Genomic DNA, 19,102 nt, shown 5'->3' on the forward strand with positions numbered 1-19,102 from the left:
CTCCGCCCACTGACGGAACTCAGTGAAATTTGGCAGAGTTTTTCGGCAACTCCGTGAAACTCCGCAAGTTCTGCCCAGGCGTAATGTGCATGAGTCTTCAGGCTTACCTTTTAGATTCTGTTGTCGGAATAGGGATACTGAAGTTTTTCTTAGCAGATCTGGCTGCAAGAGTGCTTTATGTCATTCCCCTAGTATGCAAGGTAGGTTTGGTTATTGGGGTTTGTAATGCATCCATGGGAAACGTATCTTGCTACTTATAAAGCTCCCCAGTGGCTGTGATCCATCCGGCTTTCAGATTGATTGCTAATGGTAGTTATTTGATGTTGAACGATCAAGGTTGCAGCGGTATGAAATTGGGGATAGCCTATCTTGTCACGCTTTCTGCCATTATGACTTGTTGTACAGAAGTACTGTTTCCACCTGCCCATACAGCTAGAGAGGAAACACTTTCACCTTCGATAAAATATTCGAACGTGAGCTTTGACGCCTTGAGCAGACTGAAAGCCTTACTATTTCAGAAAGATGTGGCCTTAACATCTGCAGGAGACGTTTGATCTTCAAGTTGCAAGGTCCTCTTCAGAGATACTGTCGCTACTCCATACTAATTTCCTAATGCATTCTGGAGAGCTGGTGCATCGCATTTTTAGTATGTCTAATACTGCAGAGGTAGCACACTTTTTCAAGAGCTTAGGCTCTGGTTTGGTTAGCACCTTCCAGACAGTCTTCGGAGTCATTCCATCATTTATACACTCCGTGCTCTGAAGAGTCTTTGGAGGTCATCCGCTGGTCCTACTCCTGATTGTCGGGATTATGTTCTTATCTTTTCTGCTCCTCAATGGATGTCCCATTTGAAGAACGACTTGATCTGGCACTCCCGCATGTGCTCCTGTGTCGTGAATGCATTACGCACCCTTGCTTCAGGAACATGCTTCAGTGAACGAGCACTGGTACAGTCTTTATTCTGCTGTCTGCTGTGCACTTTCGAGTGTCCCTTAAACTGGTATCTAGGAACGCAATTGGTTCAGCCTCTGGATATAGAAGTGCTGATGGCCCCTTAAAGGCCCGTTTGTATTGATATTCCTTGCATCTGCCATTGCTTCTGAATGCATTCTAGGAGCCTTCCTGGGACGCTTTAGCTCCTGGTGAATTGAGTTTTGGTTCTGGGGCTGTGGATTTCCTACTGGCTGTGGTTACTCCTTTCACTGCTGCTATGGGGGCTGGATAGGAACAAGTTTGCTCCACACACCTGCTCAGAGGTGTGCCTTTGGGATAATCATCTGTGGTTGCTGGGAGCAGAAATGCTTGGTCTACCTCAAAACACATAAACAATTTGGAAGTTTTGATTGGTGGGAACTCTTAATTTAGCCTGTTTTTCTATTACAAATTCCTTTTAAATTGCATTCATTTTAAAATCAGATTTTTCTTTTCTTTTCTTTTCATAATTATGGCTTTCTAAGTGCTTTGGCGGCAAACAGTACGATTGCCTTTTAAAAAAAATAAATGGTGTCTTTTGTATGGTTATATAATGTAGCGTTGCTTAGGTTTGCATTTTATTCGTATTGAATAGCTGTAGCCGACTTACTTCCAAGGAGTGGTTGTCTCGTGGCTGGGTCAGGTAGGGGAAGACACACTGCCATTTTCCATGCACATGTTTCTGAAGTTGCCTTATTTTCTACAGGATGGCTTCTGACACACATTTGCTTGTGTGACAGTGCAGTATTCGTTTATCTGAAGCCATATTGCTTAAAATTCCTCTTTGTAGGCACACTATCAAGACACCTTCAACATTTAGTACAAGGCTTAAATGTAAATTGTGCAAAGTTGCTGTTTGTTTTTTGTCCATAACGCGACACTGCTATCACAAGAGGATAAACAATGACAGCCTGGCTGAGGCCTGGCTACAGAAGCATGTATTTGGTTATTATGTATACACACACATTTCCGTGTCCGGATCAGAATAGCACTCTTCTGTCACTGTGAGGCTACTGTTTGTCGGAGTCTCAGCCCAGTTGATTTCTGTTTTCCCTCTGCAAGGAGAGATTCCCAACTTGTGACCAGGACGGGGACCTGAACACCTTCCCTCACAGGTAATGGGGAGTTAGATAATCCAGTAAGGGAATTTGGCAGATCATCCACCCTAGGTAACTAGGTTAGGAAGTGCATAGTAGGAGTACACTATACACTGTATTTATATGCCAGCATATATTTACTGCTTTAGCACAATGGTGGAATTGTTTATCCTTTTGACTGTTCTCATATTGCTAATCATTTTCATCTGCTTCTGTATATTAACCAATGAAGCGCATATATGTTACACAAGAATCACGATGGTTCAATAAATATTGAAACCCCTCTTTGTGTACTTCTTGTGTATCTCTTTGGGCATGCACTAGTGACTGAAAGAAAAGGTTATAGTTCTGTTATCACCATGATTCCTTGGGGAATCAGGGTTATAATGTTCGGAGGTTGCCATATCTATTTGTTACCCTCTAAGGTTTAGGGGTACTTATGGATGCATTGTGATCTAGTAGGACTATGTGAAAGCATATCTTGAGGATGTGCATAGAATCAGCCTGATACCATCCAAATTTGTTGTCCAACAAACGCACAGTTCCCACTGAGAAAGTGGAAGCCGGACGACTTTATGTAGCCTGAATGCTCATCCTCCACACCTTAACAATAACCTTCTTTTATTCCCTTGGTGATTACTACCAGAAAGAAAAGGCAGAGGCCATCTCAGGCATGTAGCCCTTAAATTCTCCAATCTGCCATCTCTTTCTCTCTCTTGTATATACTTTAGAAATCAAACAGGATCATCGCGGGCCCAAAGCTTTCCATTCTTCATTAGTGGTGTTCCAGCAAGAGGGGATGGCCTAACATCCCCAGGATTCTGTTTGAGAGATCAGCTGTAGGAGTTACTCCTCACCTTGCCTTGTTTAAACCTAGCTCTTCCCCTTCTCTTCTGAGCTTTTGAGCCAGAGGGGCACAAACAACCCCACTTGGTTCCAGTTGCAAAGTCGTCATGACTAAGGAAGGGAGTGCTTGCTCTAAAGAGTATTGCTAAAGCTGATATGTGATCAGGTCTATTGTTTGCATGACAGCCAGGTTCCCAGAGGTGAAGGGACCTGAAGTCCGCACTTTTTGCTAGAGGAGCTGATGGCCTGCCTAGTACCTAAAAGCCTAGCTGCCTTACCAGAGAGGTAAGCAGAGTGCCCGGCCCTGCAGCAGGAAAGACCGTCAAGGAGAAGGCCTGCATATTTATGGTATGACCCAGAAGCTGACACGCAGAGACAGCATAGCCAGGAGTCAACATGTGTGTGAGGGGTCTCCCGGTTGCCCTGAGTGGTGAACTGCACCAAGACATTCAACTAAAACACAGCATTGTTTTATCAGTCATCCATGCACTTTGCCAAGAGACTGCTGCGCTGCTGTCGGATGTTTTGACTGCAACACAAGAGCACCCATGTCGCCACTGATGCAGAAGTCCTGATCCATCCTAGGGGGCCACACCACTGAAGGTGAACACTTGCTAGAGATCCAGCCCTCAGGCTGAAACTGCTGAGACTAAGCAACTGTGTGTGTCCAGTCTAGAAGACCGCACCTGAAGAAGACATGTGCCTGATATGCAGACCTGCAGTGCTAATCCCCAGCCAAGTAAAACTTCCTCTGTGGTCCCTCATCATTGAAGTCGCTGCTGCAGTTGTGGGAAAATAGAATGCACCCATCAATGCCACAAGTACCCAATCTTCACCAAGATGGCAAAACAGGGTCTAGCCATGATAAGACTGAGTGACAGAAAGCGCAGAGGCAAATCTACCATTAAGAACTGTAGACCTTGCCTGTATGAATATGCAGCGGTACGTACTGTTGAGCTGATGTACATGTTAATCACTGTTAGAAAGTGGGTCTCTAGTTGGCAGAGTAAGGACCACAATCCTAGTCGGGGTAAGCTAGATACACACTTTAAATTAACATGTGTTTGGCCTCTGGTAGCTTGGCACAGAGCAGGCATACTTAACTTAAGAGGCAACGTGCAAAGTATTTGTGCCACACACACACACACACACACAGTAAAAAAAATCAACACACCACAAAAAGACTCCACACAAATTTAGAAGAATATAGGATATTTATGTGAGTAAAACAAGACTAAAATGACTAAAATCTAATCAGTAGAAGTCCAGATGTGAATTTTTAAAGAATAAATGCAGAAACAGTGCTTAGAAGTCAGTAGTGCAAAAAGGTAACTTGAGGTCACGAGGGATGGGGTAAATCCAAAGTTCAGGCCGACCGTAATGGAGAGCAGGCTGGCTACAAGATTCATGCAGGTCCCAATGAAAAGTATCTTGGACAGAGCAAAGCATGGATGATGAGGGCACGATGTGTCGATCTTTTTTTCACACAGTCGGGTCGCTGCATCGTCATTGAGTTCTGTCTAAATGAAGGCAATGAATCGTCGTTGAGCAGCACCAAACATTGTCATCAGGTCGTGCATGCTATAGAACCGATTTCATTGAACAGCCTCTGCGTCGACCTCGAAGGGCGGTGCATTGGTTCTGATCAGTGCAGTGGAGTCCAGCAGCACCAGCAGAATTGCAGGAAGTTGTTTGTGTCTCTGAGACTTTTTCAGAAAACAGGGAGCAAGCCCTTGAAGTCACTCTGGGTTAAAGTAAGACAAGTGCAGCCCTTGTCCTCAGCAGAGTAGAGATCAGCAGGGCAGCTCAGCAAAGCAGAGAAGCAGTTCCTAAGAACAGTAAGTCCAGGGAAAGTGGCAATCCTTACAGCACAGCAGTCTTTACTCCAGCGGAGTTCTTCCCAGGTCCAGATATGTACTGTCCTGGTAGGGTCAGAGCCCCAGTACTTATAACCAAATGTGCCTTTAAAGTCGGGTAGGCTTCAAAGCAGCTCCTTGAAGTGCACAGGTCCCCTTTTTCTTCCCAGCCCTGTCTGTGAGGCTATCTGTGGGGGGTTATCATACCTTTTGTGTGGGACACAAGACACCGCTATTCAGATGTAAGTGTTACCTCCCACTCCCCCTTCCTGTCAAGGAAGGCTATCAGAATGCAGATGAGTTCTCTGTCACACCCATCCTTCCTTTGTTTGTGGCTGTCTAGAGGGAATGCACAAAGTGTATCTGTCACCCAGCCCAGACTTGTATTGGAGACAGACTGCAGGCACACAGAGTTAAATTAAGGGCAGAGAAATGTCCACTTTCTAAAAGTGGCATTTTTAAAATAGTAATGTCAAATCCAACTTTACCAATAAACAGGATTTATCATCACTGTTGGACTTGGCCCTCTTGGCAGGTTCACCCCGAAATGTTTAGCATTTTCCTAGTCTGTTTCTGTAACCTTGTGTTGGTGATTTTAGGCCTCTGTGCACTTTTTCATTGTGGTCCAGTGTAAAGTGCGTGTATGTGTAGGGAGAGTGGCTTGCCCTCCCATAGGAATGCATGGGGATATGTGTGTCCATGATAGTTCCTGATATGTAGGGAGTGCATGGTCGAGTTTGGTATGTGACAACTCGTGAGATTAAATGCTGCGCGATAGTGTGCGCAGATTTATTGTGTCTAGTGGAGAAGTGGCACTTTTATTTTTTTATTTTTTGTTTTTTTTTTAGTCCTCATCACGCAAAGCTTCGAATAGTAGAGTGTTATAGCAATTTAACTGCAAAAGGAGAGACTTTCTGGCTAACTGTACCTTCCATGCCCTTCCCAGAAACTGGCCTCTCTTAAGCAAAATGCCCACTCTGTTTATAGGCTATACTCTCAGCCTACTACTCAAAACAGATAATGCGCTTAATCCTTGGACCTCATAGTTTGCCGAATTGTAGTTCTCTGTACTCTTTCCTCCCCGTACTATTCCCAATTATTCCAAAACTCCAGCCTTTTACTATGTGGCCCCGCTTTATCCAGTTTATTTATTCTAATAACTGAATTTGACCATTCTTCTACTGTGGGGGGAGGGGGTTAACCCATTTTATAAAAATTTGATGTCTAGCTGCTAACACCATCATGAATAGCAAATTCCTAAGCCTTTTATTAAGGCTAGAAACCCCGTATCATCTAGTTTCAACCTAAAAAGTATCAAATGGGCGCTTACCTGTATTTCTTGTTTGAGGACCTCAGAGAGGATGTCACCTACATTATCCCAATAAGACCGGAGGTGCGGGCACTGCCAGAACATGTGGATGTTGTCCACTCTTGCTTCACTGCATTTGGGGCAACTCCTTATTCTCCCGTTATTAATTTTCGATAGCTTCTTGGGTGTCCAATACGCTCTATGCATAGTAAACAAGAAATTATTTTTCAAGGGTGCGGATTTTATCACTTCCCCGCATGCAGCCATAGACACTTGCCATAAAGATTTAACATCCTGCGATGGCAGCGCCTCCCCCATATCTCGGTTGGTAAGGTGAAATCCTCTCATCCCTCCTTGATAAGCGCCCAGTACCAGTAGGCGTACCAGTAGGCTACTTCTTTCTTCTCAAATCTTTGTTGGATCTTGGCCTCTAACTCAAACTTTCCTGGCCCGTCTTTCCCTAAAGTGTTAGCCCAGCTTATTAACTGGTAGTACTTACATTTTTAAACAACAGGGGCTTCCATTTGTTAAGTCTACCAGTTTTTCCCAATCAATAATATTAGGTCCAGTTAATGCTTGTCCCCATTCCACTATTCCATTTTCTTTCAGTGGAGATGATAACGCATCCTTTAAACATTCGGGCGTGCCAGGTGAATCCCAGATTGGGGCGTAATAGCTATAATAGGGGATCTTCCATAGGCGTCTTAACTGTACCCATAATCTAATAGCTGTTCCCAAAATGTTCAATTTAATCTTTTTGAAGTATTTTGTGTGACCGAATTTGTACAAAAAATAGTACCCTTCTGGACCTGTCAATGCTTGCAAATAAGCTGGGAAAACAATTAAGGGTTTTAAACAGCACTCTGATATTCTTAAACTGGAACGCCCTATAATATTGAAGAAGGTCTGCGCTAGCTATTCCTCCATGCTCCAGTTTCCTTCTCAACTTCTTCCATGAGATTCTGGCTTCCTTGGACGCCCAAATAAAGCTATTATTTTCGCTCTGTATTTTAACTATCAGATATTTTTAAACTCTAATAATAATGAGTTGAAGAGGTAAGTAAATTTGGGTAAAATCATCATCTTAACCAAATTGGAGCGACCTATAAATGACAAAGGGAGCGAGCTCCACGCATTAAATAATTTTTTAACCTCGGACTGCGCCTTGTTAAGATTTATCTGGGCAATCTTGTTAATCTCCTTTACAATTAAAATCCCTAGGTATCTAATTTGCGATTTTTCTAAAGGGTAATTAGCCTGCGTGTTCCAGCACATTATCTCTGTCTTTTGTTGGTTAATTTGGTAACCTGATAGATTCCCAAACTGCTGTAATGTATCTGCTATTTCAGGTAGAGAGTCTGTCAGGTTATTTGTATAAATCATTAAATCGTCTGTGTAAAGCGCGACTTTTTTCCCCAGTTCCTGCAGATGAAAGGAGATATGTGTGGGTTTGATCTTAAGGCACAAGCTAAGGGCTCGATATAAAGATTAAATAGTATAGGTGATAACGGGCACCCCTGCCTATTGCCTCTTTCTATATGTATTCTCTCCGTCAGAGACCCGTTAACCAACACACAAGAGGTTGGAGAGCTATATAGAGCTCTGACTGCTCTTGAGAAATTATTGCCCAGATTATAAGCTTCTAAAGTGTTGTGTAAAAAACTTCATTGAACCCTATCAAAGGCTTTAGCGGCATCGAAGGTAACAACCGATAGGGGGAGTTTTTCCTCGTTAGCTAGATCTATATCTCCTATTAGCTCAGGTGTGAGTTCCTGAATCTGTCTGCCCCTAATAAACCCTTTCTGGTCAGTGTGGAATAAATGACCTACGCATGTTCCTAGTCTCTTTGCCAACAACTGTGTGAAGATCTTATAGTCACAGTTTAACATAGAAATCGGCTTATAAGACTCACAGCGTTTAGGATATTTCCCTGGTTTCACTATTATACAGATGTTAGCTTTGCTCCATTATTTAGGAGGTATTTGTCCTCTTATAAAAATATCATTTAACAGATTGGTGAGTTCTGGGACCAACACCCCACGCAGTGCTTTATAGAACTCATTAGGCAAGGCGTCCGGGCCGGCAGCCTTAGCGCTTTTCAGACCTTTAATCACGTCACCGACTTCAGATTCCATAAATTCTGCATTTAGTTTCTTGTTTTGATCTACTGACAGAGTTTGTCTAATCTAGTGCCTAAGAAATTCTTGAGTTAAGGCCTCGCTACTCTTTTTATCCTCCTTATATAGTTCTGAAAAAAAATTTAAAAAGGCATTTTTAATATCTGCTTCTTCCACCAAAGGTTGAGTACTATTTACCTCTTGAATGCTTGCGATTTTGTTTTTTGTTAGATCAGTCTTTGTTTTCCAAGCTAAAAGCTTGCCACATCCCTCCCCGTATTGATAGTGCTAACTTGCTCACTTCCCACCTTTTCTTAATTCCAGAGTCTAAAATGTTTATTAGGTTGTTTTTAGCCTTTGTCAATTCCTTCCTAGATGTTTCTATTCTCTCAGTTGATGTTTCCTCATTAATCTTCTTTTCCCACCTGTGTATTTCATCCTCCAACCTCTCTATTTCCTTCTTATTTATTTTATTTCTGTAAGCTGTTATGCTGATCATTTTACCTCTGAGTATTGCCTTATAGGCCTCCCATCTAATCTGACTCGAGGTCTGTTTCTGATTTTATTGAAAATATGATAAAGTTTCAGCCCTCAGAACCTCTACTATTTTGTCCTCTAGAAGTATTACTTTATCTAGAGTCCACCTTGGCTGAGTCCGAAGTTTGTCGAACTCAATTTCCAATATTACTAATATTACAGCAGAGTGGTCTGAGAGGTGCTCAGGTAAATGTTTGACCTTTTTAACTTCTCCTAGTAGCGCTTTATCGATTAAAAAGTAATCGATTCTAGAAGAATGCCCTAATTTTTTATTTTTAAAGTGAAAGGTTGGTTTGTTATTTCTCCCTTAGCTCTCCACATATCCATTAACCCTAGATCATCTTGATACGCCTTAAGCCACCTCCTAATTTTAGGCAAAGTATGTCTATTTTTGAGGGGCTCCTATATAATACAGGGTATAACAAGATGTTAAAATCGCCACCAAGGATAATAGGCCCTGGAGCATCTAACAGGTGTGCATAAAGCTCCTGCAGAGCCAAGGGGTCATCATTATTGGGACCATAATATCCTCCAATCGCTAGTGTTCTGCCGGCTATATGTATATTTCCGACAACCCATCTCCCTTTTACATCGGCTTTGTGAGACTCCATAATTGCTTTTGCTGATTTTAAAAAAATTATGATTACACCCTTAACACAGCATGTTTGTTCCATACAAATATAAAAATCTACCCAGCGGTGGCCTTTCGTTATTCCATCCCATTCAGATAACAAGAGATGTGTTTCTTGTAAAATAACTACGTCCCAATCTTTATTTTTGAGGTATTCTAAGATCCTCTGCCTTCTTGTTCTAACCCTCAAGCCATTCACGTTCCATGAAAGAATTTTAATTCCCATGAATTAAGGTGGAAGGGCACTTTCCCTCTTAGGTTCGTGTGATTCGGACAGAATTTTTAAAAACAAAATCCCCATTATGCGCCCACACCCTGTGCACCATATTTTATACAGCAACCTTGTCCCCCCTCTCTTCCTCAGTTTATCCCTCCCCTGAAGAACCCTCCCTTTACTCTTTGGCAGGTCTTTCCTGCCTATTCGAGAACCCTACCCCATGGGCAGATATATTTATTTACATGTTTTGTGGTCCGGCTTTTCTCACCTTAATGGTATCAATCAGCGCTTCTACCTCTTGTGTCTCTTTCAGGTTATACATGTGATTATCCCACATGATCCTTAGCATTGCAGGGAATTTTATTTGCACGTTAGCCCCCAGAGATTTTAACTCCTGCATGTATTGACCTAACTGCCACTGGCAATCTTGTGTCGTCTTAGAGATATCAGATCTTATTCTGAAAGACCACTCATCCTTCTTGTGAGATCCTGCACTTATAGCCTCTTTAAGGATTCTTTCTTTTAGTGCATAGGTTTTAAGATTTACAAGAATCTTCCTGGGATTTGTCCTGTTTTTATTTTTCATGAAAGGGTCTCTATGGACCCTCTGTATGTCATTGGAAAGCTCCTCATTTTTAATCCTGGGAAAAAACTCTTTTAAGAGATTTATCACAAAGACCTTTATGTCGCCAGTCTCTTGGCCCTCCGGAATATGAAGGAGCCTCAGATTATTACGTCGAGCCTGATTTTCTAATGACTCAATTTTGTTTTGAAGTTCTTTTTTGCTGGCCTGCAGGCCCCGTGGTTTTTTCATTCCGGATAAGCCTTCTATCTAGTTCTTCCACGTTCGTTTCCAAAGTGGTGACCCTTTCCATTATAGAGTTCATCTTGGTCTCCAATGTCTCACAAACCCCTTGAATTCTAATTTCGCAAAGTTCGATCTCATTTCCGTAATTAAGATTTCCATTAATTGATCCCCTTTTTTGACCCCTTCTTTTCTCTCCTTTGAGGCTGAGGGCTGTAAATTTCCCTGTGTATTTTCCTCACTTTCTGCTGCCTTGTCTTCCTCTGATACTGCCCATTTACTAAAACGATTGGGGCTATGCGGAATACCCGCCGTTAAGTTCCCCTCGGCCATTGTGAGCTTTGGTAATTCCCTTTCTGAGTGAGTAACCACACTCTCTTTTTCTGGGCTTTGATCTTTTAAGTCCCTAGGGAGTGTGTGTTTTACCTTGAAGTAAGTACGGAGGGAGGGGGTAATTTTAACCTTCTTTGTTGCTGCTTTAGACCGTATTGGGACTATTTTTGACTCCAGGGTTTGATGAGGTGTCACTACTTTAGTTTTTTCTTTAATTTTCTCCCTTTGTAATGCTTCAGAATTTATAACAGCCCCCGAGAAGTTTCTACTTCTTAAACAATATCTTTTCCCTCTTTTTGGCAGGCTGTCTTTGGGGTCAGTAACCTTGTCACTGACCAAGTTATCAGCAGTCCTACCCCCTTCTGTAGCCTCCTTTACAGGTTGTTCCTCTACATTTACTGTAATGTTTCCCAAATATAACTCAGATTTGTCACTTACTTGAATGACCCCAGGGCCCTTCTTTGTTATTTTCCAGGTCTTGTTCCGGTCTACTGGCGAAAAATTAGCAGCTCTGCTGCCTCTTGGTTGTTCTCCCCTGCCTGCCAGCTCTTCTCCTTGTGTCTCCTCCCTTTCGACAGCCCTCTTGCTGCTGGGGCTGGCTATTACCTTTGGCTGATAGGAAATCCTGGTAGCAGCCTTCCTGCTCTGCCTGGGAACAGCCCCTGCCTTGCTCCACAGTGTCTCCATGGGTCTCTCCGCCCCTCCGAGAGCTGTCACTGAGATCCTGCCTGAAACAGGCAGCTGGCCTGACTCCGCCACTGCTCCACACAAGCCTACAGTCTCTGGAGGCACCAAAACCCCCCTCCGCATTCCGCTCTGATCCCAGCCTCCACCGACGACAAAAAACAAAACTGCAGCCAGAAGGGGCTGCGCAGAGCACACTGCAGTGAAATCTCCCGGAGGCAGACCCGGAGGCAAACCGTGTAAGTATTCCTTTTTCCTTGTTTTTTTTTCTTTTCCCTGCAATATATCCGCCTATTATTGTATCGATTTATTGATCAGGTTTACGCGTTTGCCAGGCCGTCCTTCCGCCACCGCTGAACTATCTGCCCATGCGAGTCTGGGAGCTCTCGACCGGCGTCTCTAACCGTCCCCTATGTTCTCCACTTTTAGAAGTTGGCATGTCTGTGCAGTGAATGTGAATTGACTGTCTGGCTTGTGATTGACTGGAGTAGGCTGGTGTGCCTGGCTCCAAGAGTCAGGATGGATCTGCCCAGTGGTGAATGGGGAGATCTGCATGTTGATGGCAGGGAGGAGTTGCACCTGGGACCTAAATAGGGCTGTGCCTTCCCTCCACAATGCTGGCTCCACCCCCTGTGGTCTTTCTAATGTCCCTGACCCATCCTGTGAATAGGCAGAGGGGCTGAGCAAAACAAAGTGCCCCTTGCCTGCACCTTTGGAGACAAAGGATTTTGTGTATAAAAGAGGGGCTGTGACCCCATGAAAATGTTCTTGTTCCTGACTTGAATCTACCAGGGGTGTGCTGCTGCTGAGGCCCAGGGGAAGCTTCCCCTGGGCCCTGCCCAGCCCCTGGATGCCCTGCCCTACCCCTGGATACTGGAGGACTTCTTTGGGGCTCTTTTTTGCTTTAGGGGTCATTCCTTGAGGGATTGGTGGTTTCTGTGCCCCCAGTGCCTCGTGAGCGCTTTATTTTGATTTGTGGGCAGAGCGTTGTCGTTTCCCTAGAAGGAAGAGCTTCTGCCCTTTTACACACAGCGCGGGTGCCCACCCTGATTATAGCCGCTTATTTGTTTATTTATTTACGGGTGCCCACCCCGCTTAGGAGAGCCCTAGCGGGTGCCCACCCCGCATACTGCCTTTATTTTTAGCGCTTGATCGCCGAGGGAGCCTACCTTTTGTTGCCGCCTGAGATTGCCGCTACTGCTGCCCAGCCGCGGCCGCCCGGAAGTCAGGCAGGCTACCTGCGACATGGGCGGGGCCTGCGGCTGGGCCAGTGGAAGAGGAAGCAGCGCAAGTGTTGCGGGGCTCCTATGCGCTGGAGGGAGCCCTGGAAGAAGAGGAGCCCGGAGACTTGAGGGCTCCACCTACCAAGTACCGGTCCCGAGATGGGGGACCGGGTGAAGCCAGGCGCCTTGTGAAGGCGGGGCTCTCATGAGGAGAGAGAGCCCCGCCATCTATTGCCTGTGGAGGGGGCGCGAGGCACACTGCCGGTGCCTGCCCCCGCCGCTTCTACAAAAAGCGAGCCTCCCCCGCGCCGAGCCGGTAAGTGAAGCCGGCTGGGGGAGGGTAGAATGGAAGCACCACATCGGTGCCTCACTTCAGGGCAGCCCCGCTTGACAGAGGGCTGCCCTAACGATACGCCCCTCATGTGCAGAGCCCCCCTCCAGAGAGTGGGGCTCCACATTACCTGATGCCGTTCGAGGCACCATGCCTGGGTGATCTCCAGAGCGGCCCGTCTTGCTCCCATATGGAGCACAGAGTCAGAGCGGCCCCGGTTGCACAGTGGGCAGCTCCAACATTGTAAGTATTGCTTAGGGGGCCAGAGGAGCCCGTGGGCAATTTCTTTAGTGCCCCAGCCTGATGCCATGCATTATGCATTTACTGAGCCCCGTGGCTCCAATGTTTGAGCTCACTTTTATTACTAAGGGCCAATGAGAGCCCATGCCACAGTTTACAGTTCCCTGCTGCCCAGCAAGTAGTGGGCCGCTGCACCGTATAGGTATTTCCTTTCAGGGGACATGTACTTTGTGAATCTTGGAGTGAGACGTACTCCTTCGTCCTTCCTTGGCCTTCCACAGCTGCGCAGCACTTAGTGCCAGCTGCAGCGTTTAGGCCCCATGTGATGGTTCTCAGCTGCCTAGCAAGTAGTGGGAAGCTGCAACGTTTAGGTTTGTGCAGATGGCGCACCCATGACTGGCGCTGCCTAGGCAGTGCGCCCTGACATTCTGGACACAGGGCATTTGAGCCCCTTCTTGAGATGGTCAGTTGGGCAGGAGGTCTGGTAGAGGTATAGGGCGCAAGGCCCTCATGTGGTTTATGTGCTGAAGTGATTGTGGTGCTAGGAAATGTAATGCATTTAGGCTTATGAGGTTGTTTTACCTATTTAGGTTTGTGGTAGTGAGGTTATGTTTCACTGTGTGAGTTACGCCCCTAAATGTGAGTTATATTTAGGAGGTAGGGTCTAATGTGATTAGACTAGTGAGGGTATTGCATAATGTGTTTATGCTGGTGAGGTTGGCGCAGAATGTAATTCGCGCCTGAGTTGACTGTGCATAATGTAATTTATGTTCCAGGTTGAGGTGGAGCACAGTGATTACCAGTGGTTACTGGTTGGAAGTTTATGACCTATGCTACTTTTACCAATTTCTGCTAAGTGCTGATCCTGACAGTGGCCCATGTGTCCCTGTCCTGTGTAAATAATCCCTTGTGAATATTGCCTGTGCCAGTTGGCACAGTGTATGTTATGTGTTTACTATTCTAATGTGTTATGAGAATACAAAGGCTATTTTTATATAACCTTGTATGGAGTTCCTTTTGTAGTGTGCCTGGGATGTTGTTGGTGTGTGCGTGCGCAAATGCTTTGCACATTGCCTCCGGGATAAGTCTGACTGCTCGTGCCAAGCTACCAAGGGGGTGAGCAGGGGTTATCTTTGTCGTGTAACTCCCTTGCCCAGACTAGAGTGGTGGTTTCTGCCTGGCTTTGGCGCAAGCCTCAGCCAACCAGAAATCCCATTTCTAACAATCACCATTCCAAAGATATGAAACATGATTTAGCTACTCCTTTCTAATCTGGAATTACAGCGGAAAAGTGTTTTAAGGAATTCCTGATGCAAGCCCATGAGAGGAGTAGGCCTCACAGCAGTGAAAAACAAATTTAGCTGTTCGTCACTACCGGTACATGCAAAACTTAAAAGTACATGTCCTACCTTACACTTACACAGCACTCTGCCCTTAGGGCCGCCTAGAGCCTACCTACCTATGTGTAATAGAAGGGGAGTTTAAGGCTTGGCAAGTGGTTTTAATTGCCAAGTCGAAGTGGCAGTAAACTGCACACAAAGGCCTTGCAATGGCAGATCTTATACAGGTTTGAAAGGCTACTTGCATGGGTGAGCGAAAAAAATAATGGCTTGAACCCAGATCTGTGACTGAGGGTGAATGTTTAATTTGTTTAGCATTCAGTACATCATTTGTTCTTTTTGCTTTTGTCACCCTAAGGGGGAAGGGTATGCCCAGATGTGGGTCCCTTGCTCACTGTCTACATGGCTCCACTTGCCCCCATCTTCATAATCTACAGACTCGAAACTGTGTCCTATGCAGACAACATCCAACTCATCCTCTCCCTATCCAACGAACCCAACACCGCCAGACACAACTTTCCAAAAGGCATGGATGCCGTCGCCAAGTGGATGAAAAACAGCTGCCTACAACTGAACACCAATATTTACAAAAAGGGGTGGTGAGGGACAGAGTCTCTGAATTAAGCAGAAAGCTCTCACCCAGTCAAAAGATCAGGGCTAGATCCAACACCGTTTTTTAGCTCACTGCACCATCCCAGTTTCAGAACCTGACTGTATGCAAATTAGTCTGTTCCTGTCCCAGTGCATGATGGGAATAGGACAAACCAAACTACAGAAGCCAATTCTTACACTGGGAAGGAAACAAGCTCCCGGGGACCGGTTTCTGGCATTACAGCCGTCTTCGGCCCGGTTTGCTTGAATCCTGATGGTGCAATGAGCAAGGGTCTCACATCTGAGAATACCCTTCCACGCTTAGGGTGGACAAAAATATTTACAAAAAGGGGTGGTGAGGGACAGAGTCTCTGAATTAAGCAGAAAGCTCTCACCCAGTCAAAAGATCAGGGCTAGATCCAACACCGTTTTTTAGCTCACTGCACCATCCCAGTTTCAGAACCTGACTGTATGCAAATTAGTCTGTTCCTGTCCCAGTGCATGATGGGAATAGGACAAACCAAACTACAGAAGCCAATTCTTACACTGGGAAGGAAACAAGCTCCCGGGGACCGGTTTCTGGCAACTGAACACCAACAAAATGGAAGTACTAGTCATGGGCCCAAACCCCGATGCCTGGACGACACCTGGTGCCCCCCCACCAGCAGATGCCCGCCTACCCCCACAGACCACGCATGCAACCCGGGAATCTTTCTGGACTTAGAGCTCAAAATGGACCGCCAGATCAACTCTGTCCTGCTTCCACACCCTCTGCCTCCTATGTAAGACCTTCAAATGAATCCCCCTCGAACACAGAAAGACCTTCACTCACGCCCTGGTCACCAGGAGACTCGAGTACAGCAATGAACTGTACACCAGAATAAACAAAAAACAAACCCACAAGCTACAGAACATCCAAAATGCCGCCACAAAACTGGTCCTCAACCTACCAAGACACTGTCACATCTCCCAGCACCTGCTCACACTCCTCTGGCTCCCCTTCGAAGCTAGAATCACCTTCAAGATGCTAACCCATGCTCACAAGGCCCTCCACGACACCGGACCAGCATACCTGAACAGCCGACTCAAATTATACGCACCACAAAGGACCATACGATCAGCTCAGCTCTCCTACGCTGAGATCCCCGCGACAGAAAGACCAGATAGAGAGGCCGCTCCTACTCCTTCCTCACGGCCAGAGCCTGGAGCAACCTTCCACTCCACCTCAGACAGACAACATCGCCCCCCATCTTTGCAAGAAACCTCAAAACCTGGCTCTTTTACAGACCCCTCCCCTTGATGTACCGGAACCTGCGACCCCCCCCTTAGTGCTTCGAGACCCTTGTGGGTGAGTATTTGCGCTTAAAAAACACCTGATTGATTTATTCACTGTGCCACTGTATTCAAGCTAGCCTGGCGGATGAGGGGTGATACTCCAAAATCGGTCTCAGGATGCTTGTTTCTGGTCCCGGGTGGACCCGGCCTGGCAGTTTGGGCTGGACTGTTCCCATTGGGAGCAGCATCAAGACTGATTTGCATATGGTTGGTTCCAAACTGGAGTGGTGTGGTGAGCAGATATAATGATGGATTAAACCTAGATATGTCACTAGGCTTGAATATTTGATTTGTTCAGCATGCCATCCATCATTTTTTCTTTTTGCTTTTGTTGCCCTAAGTTAGAAGGGTACGCCCAGACTTGGGTCCAATGCTCACTGTGCCACTGGATTCAAGCTAGCCTGGCGGATGAGAGGGTGATACCCCAAAACCGGTCCCAGCATGCTTGTTTCCACCCAGGGAGGACCTGGCCTGGCAGTTTGAGCGGGACTGTTCCCATGGGAAGCAGGGTCAAGAATGATTTGCATATGGCTGAGGCCGAACTGGGGTGGCGTGGTGAGCAAAAAATGATGGTTAAACCCAGATATGTAACTTGGGGTGAATGTTGGATTTGTTCAAAATTCTGTCCATCATTTGTTCTTTTTGCTAAGGGCTACCTAGGGCATACCTTAGGTGTGACCTATGTGTAAGGGGAGTTTAATGCTTGACAAGTGATTTTAAATATGAAGTCGAAGTGGCAGTAAACTGAACACACAAGCCTTGCAATTTCAAGCCTGAGACAGGTTTGAAAAGCTACTTGTGTGGGTGGCACAATCAGTGCTGCAGGCCCATTAGTAGCATTTAGATTACAGGCCCTGGGTATACAGTATACCACTTTACAAGGGACTTAAAGGTAAACTATATATACCAATCAGGTATACACCACTGTCACCATGTTTAGGAAAGAAGCACATGAACGTTAGCACTGGTTAGCAGTGAAAAGGTGCTCAGAGTACTCAGGCCAACAAAAAGCTACAGCAAAAAGTAGAGATAAGCAGGCCAAAAGTAGAGGGACCACCCTAAAGATGCAGGTCAAAAATCCATACTATACCATACTTCATATAAAGTATCATAAACATTAAGAGAACTCCTGGAGCTAGAAGAGGTCACTGTAGGTGGTGCAGCACTTCACTGAGATTTGAAGATGAGGTCACAACACAATAACTGTATTCCTATTTTGAACTGTGCAGTATTTCACTTTCCTGTGCGATTAAAGTACTTTCTTTTTACGAAACTAAGGATTGGACTGGACAATATTGAGTCTGTCACTTGAGTTTTGACAATTTTCTCTCAGAAAAAGGGTAGACGTATAATATGTATTTAATGTAAATAACCTGCATATTTGTGTTTGTGATTTTAATATTAAAAACCATAATAAAAGGACTATTATTGTCTGCCATCATATGAGAAACGTACCTAGGAAGTGAGTGAGTAACTGAGGTAGACACTGGGATATTCAAGTAATGTTTTGGGTCACATTACTTAGATAGTATCACTTTTTGCTCATGAAGGGTCTCTATTTAATGACTACATTAAAGGAATATGGCCTATTTCATGGTATAGCTCTGAATATTATTGGAGGGATTACCTTTGCTGTTCCCACACAGAAGATCATACCTACGTCAGATTAGAGGATGATGATACTGCCCACAAATTTGACTTCATATTACACTTATCTTTCACATTCCATCCATAAGTGCATCTTCAAGGTTGCTGTCCCTAGAATGAAACATCCTCTGAACCTGCGATGTGGTACATAATATTTTTCATACAGACCAGGCTACAAACCCCCAACCTACCAATCAAGGACACCCATTAGGAAGGTGTTACATATCTGAAAAATGCAACTCTATGGGCCACATGTATGAAAGGTTTATGCATTTGCAAGCAGCGCGATTCGGTCAAATCTGTTGTGTGCGAATGCAAAATAGCCTTTCATGATGTATGAAAGGCTTTGTTGTCACAATTTTAGGTAATCACAAAAAATGTGATTATCTAAAATTGAGACTAAAAATAGGAAATCTCAAATTGTGATTCCCCTAGAACATGTATGAAGCATTTTCCAAATGCAAACTATGCATTTAGGAAAATGCAATTACAATCAACTTCAAGTTGATGGCAACCATGTGCAAACTTTGAAAAATACACAAAACAGAATTTTTCAAAGTGCCATGTAGCACAGACATGCCCATGGGGCATGTGCGCACTTCAGATGTGCACATTAATTTTTTTATGGATGCTGAAGGAGGGCCCTGGGCTGCCGGGCACCCTTGGCCTTGCATTACCTAATTTGCGATTACCAATTAGGTAATCGCAAATTAACTAATGCAAAACCATTCACCTTTTGGGCCATAGGAATGAAAGGAGTAATATTACCTAATAGCGATTCACTATTTACTGAATCGCTATTAGGTAATATTAAAGAATCACCAAATCTTTGGTGATTACTTACATACAAAGCATTTATACGAAAAAGCAGCAGCGGACCTTAAAAATGCCGCACCTAAACTCCAGTGCCAATGAGTCTATGATCAAGTCGGTTTGATATTGTGCTGCCAACCCCGACACCAGCTGCTGTTTGGCGTCGCTGTGCTCTCCA

Source organism: Lissotriton vulgaris, chromosome 5, assembly GCF_964263255.1.
Source record: "Lissotriton vulgaris chromosome 5, aLisVul1.2, whole genome shotgun sequence".
Lineage (NCBI taxonomy): Eukaryota > Metazoa > Chordata > Amphibia > Caudata > Salamandridae > Lissotriton > Lissotriton vulgaris.